The 9,495-nt window shown below is 31.1% G+C and overlaps 1 long non-coding RNA gene across 1 annotated transcript; it reads left to right on the top strand.

The window, feature by feature from the left end:
* The first annotated feature begins 5,482 nt into the window (after positions 1–5,482).
* LOC134254134 (uncharacterized) lies at positions 5,483–9,414 on the top strand. Its single transcript, XR_009989262.1, has 3 exons — positions 5,483–5,570; positions 6,767–6,903; positions 9,372–9,414. It is a non-coding gene; the product is annotated as an uncharacterized LOC134254134 (long non-coding RNA).
* The last annotated feature ends 81 nt before the right edge of the window (positions 9,415–9,495 follow it).

Below are 9,495 nucleotides of genomic sequence, written 5' to 3'. Positions count from 1 at the left end.
ATTTTACTAGAACCACGAAAAAAAAAAAACATTGAAAGAAATACAGGGCAGGACCAGCTAAAGCTGCATGCATAAGTACAGCCCTGCACATCAACGAGTATAGATGACTTTCGACAAATCTTTCCCATGACTTCACTTATACCAATCACGACTAAAATACTATATCAAAATACTGTTATATTTTCCTGCCTTTGATTAGATGTTAGTTTTGTTCCACCTAGAGATATAACTCTTCTTGATATAACTCTCCTAAGAAAAAGGTTTTCAACATTCTGATTGATTTAACAATTTTACGTGTTGAAATGATGTGGGAAATTTTTTTAGCTAAAGGCCAAGGAGTTTAAAGTACAATGTACATGTAGCTATTAGAGAAAAGTCTAGCAGGTCCACCAGTAATATTGATAGCAGGCTCAAAATCTAATTAAACCCCGAAAAGGAGGGAGTTCAATTAGTAATTTAATCCCCCCCCCCCCCCCCCAAAAAAAAAACAACAATTTATTAGCAATGAATTATTAATCACCGAACTTTTCAATCATCACTATTGAAATAAAAAAAAAAAAACTGTTCTTGATAATCATATTATAATTGTAGCTCATTTTCTTGCCTTTTAGGATTCCTGTGGAAAGTTCACAATAAAAAAATGTGCTTTTAAAAATTTAACATCTTTTGGTGATTATAAATTCATAATCATACATGTAACAGTTAAAAGAAGCGGAGAGAGGGGGGGGGGGTACTTTCAGCAAGGACGGCCACTACCAACAACCAAGCCCCAAAACCATATCCCGAAGGCAAATAAGTTGAGGTGTCAAGAACAATTTTTTTTCTGCTCTTGCCTCATGTATTTAACCGCTATTTTTCTAAATATACTAGGTCTACACATCATATCTGCAAAAAATATTTAATAAAGGAGCCCCTCTTTATAATCCATGAAAAATGGGGAAAACTTAATTAAATTCTAATATAAGATCTCTTAATCACACTTAATCATAACAGTGAATGTAAACAATTTATATTTCCCATCCTGCATCGCTCTGTAGGCGCTTTATTTCATTGGTCAATTTCCCGAGGCGCCATTTTTGGAGGATCGAGAAGGACGAAGAAGAAGGTGTAAGCAGACTGGTGGCAAATGTGAAAAGTTAAGATGGTTTCACCCTTTCACCCAGTGTCTTTAAGACTTTGATAAGGCTGGGGCTAGGTTACACCATTTGGAATTCAAATAAAATAATAAATTAAATGTAGAATTATTGAAATTTCAGCTACTATTATGTATGACAAATAAGGTCATTAATCAAAAATTTTTTGTATTTGATTTCATAAATAAAAACATTCCTTGAAAATAAATAATAAAGAATTGATTTAGCAACAACAATTCTTATTCACTATTGTAAATTCTTGACTTGTATGAAAAGATTCCAAATAATAGTATTAAAGGCACAACCATTTTGTATTAAGTTGTAGAACAAATACCTGCAGAGAGAGTTTTATCTGTCCATTTTCTCTATTTAAAAATGTGTTTATTATTCATCATGTAAATAAAGATAAAAATTTAGATTACTATAGAGATATGGAGAAAAGAGAGAGAGAATTTTATTTGAGACAGTGATATAGCATAACTTAGATTATTTAGGCCCCAAAGGCACCGTTTATGTGCATGCTATATGTTCAGTAAAATTTAATAGTCCAACGTTTCGCCTTTTATCATGTTTATTAAAATGTATGCTCCATATGTATGTTCTCTCTATATATATAAATGAATACTTTTCGGAATTAAAAATTAAAACATATTTTTAACATTTTCCACGTTCATCATATTCATCAAATATATTTCCGGATGATACAAGCCCATGCATCTGAGTACTAATTCTAATTAACTGAAAGTTTTTCACAACACAAGTATCTTTAATGGATGAAAACACAGCTATCTCAACTCAGTCAACTGGAATTCTGATTTTTGCAGTCAATTGATTCCTCATTTCACTTAACTGTTATAAAATACAAAGTATTATAAAAGTTTAATGTATTTTAAAAAAAAAAAAAATGAAGATATCATTAAAATACTAATTTATCACTTTTGTCAGATATAAATCACTTCCAATTTCATACCATGTTATGAATGAGTAAACTAGTTCACTAAAAATCTATATCTTTAAATTAAAACAATACTTGTAGGTCTATATAATTTTCTAGGACTGTATAGTCTTAATTTTCAAAAGAAAGAATGGCTTTAGATTATTGAGCTAGTACATTGCACATATAACTAAAAATCTCTTTCTCATATGCTTGATAAATACAAGACTATCATTGAAAAAAAATCATTGAATTTCCCAAAGTTTGATGTTGTAAAATTGTTAAATTTATATAAAAATTGATTGTAAATGTCTGTTTTTGGCAGTAGTTTTTTTTAGTCTTTAGAACTGCTATAGAAGGCATATAAACCAAGGAACATTGTGAAAGTTTCATAAAATCTTTAGAATTAAAATTTGTATGGCTTGTTACTTCAATAGTACGAGATGTAAGAGTTATTGCTCTTTGTTTATACACGATCATTAGAAAACATCCTAGAACTTCTTGCATTTTTAAAATATAATTAATTCAATAATAAAATTATTATATCTTTTAATTTTTGTTTTCAAAAGATACTGAAATGTTATCGTTGTTGTTGGGATTAGGAAACACTATAGAGTTATATGAGGATATAGGAGTTATCGTTCTTTGTTTTTGTAATTAATCGTTGTAACCGGCTTCTAAAACATTTTTTGTGACAAAATTTTATTCAAAATATATCTAAACAATAATAATCTATAAAGATATGTTGTTAAATGTTAATAAAATATCATATTTACTTGTGGGACTCATTATTTTTCTGTGGGACTCATGTGGGACTTATTTTCCCCGTGGGAATAGTATGTCCCAATCTCGAGAACTATTTTGTTTCAGACCCAGTCACTTGATAAATGCAATGGCCAAAGATTTACATATTAAATTTTTTACAAATATTAAATTAATTGCATGTATAAGTATTTTGCACATTCACAATGAGACATTTCAACACGTTTATATTGTTAAGAGAAATTTGAGACAGTGATATAGCAAACGATAAACCGTAACCTGAAATCAAATATTGAAATAACTCCTAAAATATAAAGAAAATATACAAAAAAAATTCTTTTAAAATATATATTCAATATTTTAAAATAAAGTAGAACATCCGGTTTGAATACATGTCAAAAAGTAGTTTAATTGCATCAAATTATAAAATATTACTAGCGTATCTAAAGTACTCTATCGTACTAAGGATACTCTGTTTAGTAGGACCGTAACCCTTAATCATATGCATGACGATGATATGGAGGGAAAATACTCGTACATAAAAAAAGTGAAATGTAGGTGAAAGCCTGTCCACTTTTCTGAAGAGATTAGGTTTGTTTTATTGTTTATTGAAGTAGTTTACTGCTCAAAAGATTTTTTTTTTGTAATGTCTAACCTGTTGAGATGAAGATGGAAAAAAAGAAAAGTCTAATAGTGAATTAATATTGATAGTATGTCAAGAAATGCAAATGAATCATCAGTTTGAATTATCAGTTTTTTCACAATTATTGACCTGAGTAGGTCAATGTATAGCGAATAATACATACTCTTTTCCATATCACATCCTAGCCCAAGACACCAATATTAGCCAGAGGGACACAGGCCCTAGGGCTGATATTGGTCGAAGGTCTGATACAGGATGTGACGTGGAAAAGGGTATGTTTCATTATGTTTATCACAAACTTCGTAATAAAATATAGAACGCTTCAAGTTGAGAAGATCAAGAAAATAAATAATCATGCACAATAAAACTACTTACATACATGTACATGGTATTGTCTTACTAAACAGATTTAGCTGTCATTAGGTCAAAATTGCAAATAATAACATGCTTCTTATATCTGTATGTGTAACTCTTGATGGCTTGAACTTCGATTTCTCAGAAGTTCTTGATCGCTTGAAGTGAGTCTCCAGTCCCCATTTTTTCCACTATATAACTAAGCAGATTTGCTCTTGATTTCTCGAACTCCTGATCTCTCGAAACCCTTGATCCCTCGAGGTCAAAATGCAGTCCCTCTGTGCTGTGAATTTTACCCTTGATACCTCGAAGTGGCTGTGTGTATACCAAGTTATAATGTTCAAACTTTTGCCATAACTGTATATCTGTGTGTCTGTCTGAGTGTCTGTTGTCAACTTAAACCTTCACCATAACTTAAGAACTATACGAGATAGTTGCTTCATATTTAGTATGCATATTCCACTAATGAAGTGCTTTCAAATGGCAACAAGGTCTTTAGAACAATGATTATGTGATCTTGACTGTGACCTGTATGCTAAACAAAATTGCTTTTTCGAACTTTGTTGCTGTGTTTCACAAGCGCATCTTGTTTTTAGCTCTACTGGTCAGAGACCAGAATAGCTTATGCGATAGTAATGCATCCGGCGTCCGTCCATCTGCCTGTCTGTCCATCTGTCTGCAAACACTACTCCTCCTTAAATTTTAGTCTGATTTCAATATAACTTGGCACACAAGTAGACTATACTAAGATACATAATTCTGTGCATCAGTTTTTGATAAGTACAAACCAGTAGAGCTACAGTCTCAACAGAGACTTCTTGTTATTTTTTCTTCCATCCCGGTTGTTGCTAATTAGTGATGGAACGATTGTCACCGACAATCGATTGTCGGTCGTTAGAAGCTCTTCGATGCTATTAATCGATTTTAAATAAATGTCGCTGACATCGCTAACAAAAAATAAAATTGTCATACTTTAATTTTATTACCAAATCCAAGTGGAAAGAGCATAAAAGTAGTAATGAATGTTGAAAACATGGAAGGATTCCGGGTCTTGTTGATACTTTTACCACCATGAATTGATTAAATATGGGGTCAAACTAAAACCAGGAAACGTTGAAATTGTAAGGTTTTACTATACAAAGGAAAACATAATTAGTCTATCTTTAAATGTAATTTATAATCAGAAATACAAGTCTTACTTCTGGATAACTACTATTAAAACTTGCAATTTAAACTAATTAAAACTAATTTTAAGAAATAAATACATGTATTAAATGAAAGGTGGGACTAATATCAGTAAAATACCCATTGCATGGACTTTATGAAAAATAAATTCCAATTCTGTTTCAATAGTCCTATACCATGTCTACTGTTTAAAGAAAATAAAATATTATTTTCCACTTTTTAAAAAAGAAAATTCAATTAACATTTTTGAATTTTTTATGTAAGTAAATGATTTTTTTGTAAAAGTCTGACAGAAATCTGAATAAGTTTTAACTTTTCTTTATCAATTTCATTGAAGTTCAAAATTTCGATTATAATCGATTATTAATCGATTATGCCCAGCCGATTATTTAGACCCATCACTATTGCTAATGCTATTACATAATTAGTTTAAATAAGAATGCAATATTAACTGGACATAATTTATCATTTCAGAGAGAAGAAAACTGTGTGACTTTAAAAGAAAACCAGTGAGATAAAATCACAGAAAATGTATGATGATTCAGGATGTGGTCATTTGGTAAGTGGTAATTCATTCATGATTCGTATGTATATGACAATTGCCTGAAAAAGAAAAAGATTCTAAATTTTATTTAAATACTGAACTGTGGTATGTTTATCAGCTGTGAGCTGCAAGAAGTTTTATGTAAAAACTAGGGCTGAAACAATTTGCCCCTCCATGTTATGTGTGTATTGCTATGATTGACGTCACATACAATCAGTTCTCTAATACATACACTTCAATAAAACTTTGTCGTCTCGAACCTGAATAGAACAGGAAGAAACTCTGAGATCTCTCCCAAAATTTGAATGAAAAAAAGGAAATGCTTATTAACTGATTTCTTGCTGGTCAGTATTTTGATTACTTAAAGGAAGCTTTCCTTTATTTCATAGATATTCAATGAAATTATTTGAAGTATTAAATTTTGGTAAATTTTATAATACTAAAAGGTTATATGGATGAAAAAACAGCATGCGTGTATGACAATAGGGCTTAAATTTTTAATGTCTCTTAATTTTTCAGTGACATTAAAACAGGAATTTTCATCACCAATAGAAGAATTTCACATTCCTAAGAGTTTTCTCCAATTGTCGGCGTATCGCTCATTTTTCCCACTTTGTCCTTTTTAAGTTACTTGTTGATATTTTCAATCTTCAAAAATATTGGACAATTACTGAGTAACTCTCTGTATCTGTATTGCCAGAGTATGGGGGCAACATGAAAATCATAATGAATATGTTCATGCAGATTTTATTTCTAAGATATTGTCCCTCAAATTTGATACGGTTAAAGAGGGAAAACAGCGTCTTAAGCCGGTTGACCCCAGATTGACCCTGCGAAGGGGAATAACTTTTGTAAATGTGAAAGTCCCTTATGGTATATCATATAGATCTAAAACTGACTGAATTTTGATCAGCCAATTCATGAACATGATGAAATAAAATTTTTATAATGGTTCAAAAGTGTAACATATGTTTTGGGACACCCTGTACATTTGTGGTATCTCTCCCATTGCAGTTTATAAACTTGTTATTTATTTCTTAAATAAACTGAGCGTACATGCAATACCGGTATAAAATTACTCATAAGATACATTTATTTTTAAAGTAAACCATGATAAAATCACATGTGTCCAATGCAGCATATGATAAATCATTAACATACAAGTACATGTGTATATATACTGTAATACATATATATTGCATTATATTTAGGTCCTGTTCTGTGGATGCCCTAAGACAGTGTCTACCCATCACTCCATCTGATATCACTTGTTCTGAGCATGTTTCTCTACAGAGAGCCTGTGGATAGAGGATGAAGAGTGACCTTGGACTAATTTTCTAGGTCAAAGGTCAGTATCAAAATCTACTGTATATCTTTATCTAAAATCATAGTCCAGCTAGAGTATATTTCTCCCCTGGTGTAATCTAGCTTTTGTGCAATGGGGTGGAGGGTCTGCAATGATCTTCAACCAATTTCTAGGTCGAATATCAAAATAAAAAAAAAAATCTCTCCCTAATATTTTTGTTATTATAAAGAGTATGTTTTCTCTCACACTAATTAAACTTAAAGCAGGGTTCTTAGTATGAGATACATGTAGTAATATATTCTCAATGACATAATAAGGCTGAAAACATTATTTATATTATCAGGGACCAACCTAGACCAAAAATATAGGGAGACTTCACTTCTCCCTCAGAGAAATTTAGGGAGAAGTTTTGAAATTTAGGGAGACTTCTTGGCGCGCCTTGCGCACATTAATCATTAATAAACGTCTTAAAAATAAAATTATTTCATTGTTTATATTTTATTAATAAATACATTTCATTAATTTTTCTGTATTAACATAATACTAAAAACAATTAAAAAGAGAAAAAAATTCTTTTAAAAAATTAGTTTTTATATTTTTCCAATTACAAAGTATGAAAAAAAAATTATCTGACCCCAAAAATTAAACAATATCATTGTATAAATTTCTTATTGATAAACTTGTTTATCAATTTTTTTTTTCATTTCTTGCATAGTATGCACAATTAACTTTAATATTCTCTCTTGTTATTTTATATATTCAGGCTCTTTGCATAGTCATAATTTTTTTTAATTTTCACTTCAAAATTGAATTCGTTTTCAATCTTCAATTCTTTTTCTAAAAAAGTTTTTATGTACTACTGCATGTAGTACTGCATGCCGATTGAAATACTTGACTGTGTGTATAGATTAGACGTGTAATTTCTTAAGCTTTAGACAGTTAATAACTCTACAATATAACAGTAAAAATATGTCTGCATACACAGCATGAATTAATTATTTGACAATAAAAAGATCTAAAATCATCTCCAACATCTTTGGCATGACATCGATAGCTGTCCAGCTGTTTTACGTCTTGTTGTTTACAACCTGTAACAATGGACTTTTACATACACGGAAGCGTAAAATCTAGAGGAGTTCCGACAGAGTATTCGATGACTTGGTCATTGGTAGCGAAACAGGTGCAAGTGTCCTGCTGTTTCGCTTATTTCAGCAGTAATAAAACAAGATTTATAAACTACTGACGATTCTACAATGTTTCTTATTAGATTTTTTTATGATTTTCAATAAAGGGCAGAGCTCCAGATAAGGTGCGTATTTGCGTAAATACGCATTGAATTTTACAAAATACGCATTGAAATTAAAATCTGTGCGTACAGATACGCATTAGAAGTCAAAAATACGCATTGAAGTTCAAAGTAATGCGTACTCTTTAGAATAAAACAACTACGACCTATCTAGTAACGTAAATCCAAGTTAGCTCGGTACTTTGGTTGTCCGTCATAAAAGACACACGCTTTAAAGCGTTTGAATGATTACGATAACTGTTAGTCATGGCGACCAATAAACCAGGCCGGTTTCGGAAAATAGATGTAGATCAGAATAAATCCTTGTTTGATTATTTTGAAAAGAAAGGCCGTGCAGCAGGCTCGTTTACTACTGATACAGCCAAGCTTGTGACCTCTATTTTAGAGGATATAATCACAGCAGTTGTAAATGAGAAGAAACAATAGGGTTGAAAACGTTACGGAGAGAACAATTAGGTCCTGGAGGCGAAAGTATCCTTGGTTAATAGTTAAAGGGGAGGGAGATCAGAAGGTGCTGATATGTAAAATATGCAGCGATCAAAATGTGAAAACAGTATGGGCAAATCAAGGTTCAACTAATTTTCAGAAAACTGCATAGACATAATACATGTCAGATGTCTAGAACATGTAAAAGCTGAAAAATTAAACTTGAATTGCCATGCAGAAAAATCAGAGGATGAGAATCAAGTAATTATCGAGGCTAGCAAATCTCTCTTTATAAGCAGAGATGATGATTTAAGTAAAATATTTGTCAGTGCTAAAATGGGAATTAAATTTACAAAATACTCTCTTGGTTTTTTGTCAAAAGCAAAATCTGCATTGATTTTAAAATCTGGGAGTAAATACACTTTGTGCTAAAAAATTATCTGGAGCTCTGAAGGGTTTGCAAATGCTAACTTATAAGGCGACTGAAAACTTCGCTTTCATGATAAATTACGGCGAAGTTTGGAGCCCAAAAGCGACTATTTCGCCTCAGTCGCCCCCTAGGTTGGTCCTTGATTATGTTATTTTTTTTTCACTTATCATAAAGCATTAAATATTAAAGAGATACATGAAATGCTGAAATCATATGTATCATGGTCATGGACAGTAATTATTGATATTGCTTTATTAAAGGACATTGACTGATCTTTCAGATTTCTAAGTTATATTCAAGCATTATAATTCTGACATCATATAATATAATTTTGTATGAATATTGCAGATCATAGGTGATGTGAAGAAAACCAGGAAACGGATGTTGAAAGAAGTACTTAATGACCCTTATGAATGGACTTAAATGTGAAAGACTGTTCCATTGTTTATCTAAGATATATGAATTTATTTCA

Source organism: Saccostrea cucullata, unplaced genomic scaffold (assembly GCF_032062105.1).
Source record: "Saccostrea cucullata isolate Sc308-1 unplaced genomic scaffold, CSIRO_AGI_Scuc_v1 ctg22435, whole genome shotgun sequence".
Classification (NCBI taxonomy): domain Eukaryota; kingdom Metazoa; phylum Mollusca; class Bivalvia; order Ostreida; family Ostreidae; genus Saccostrea; species Saccostrea cuccullata.
The sequence above is the reverse complement of the archived record's forward strand: the minus strand, read 5'-3'. Positions and strand labels throughout refer to the sequence as shown.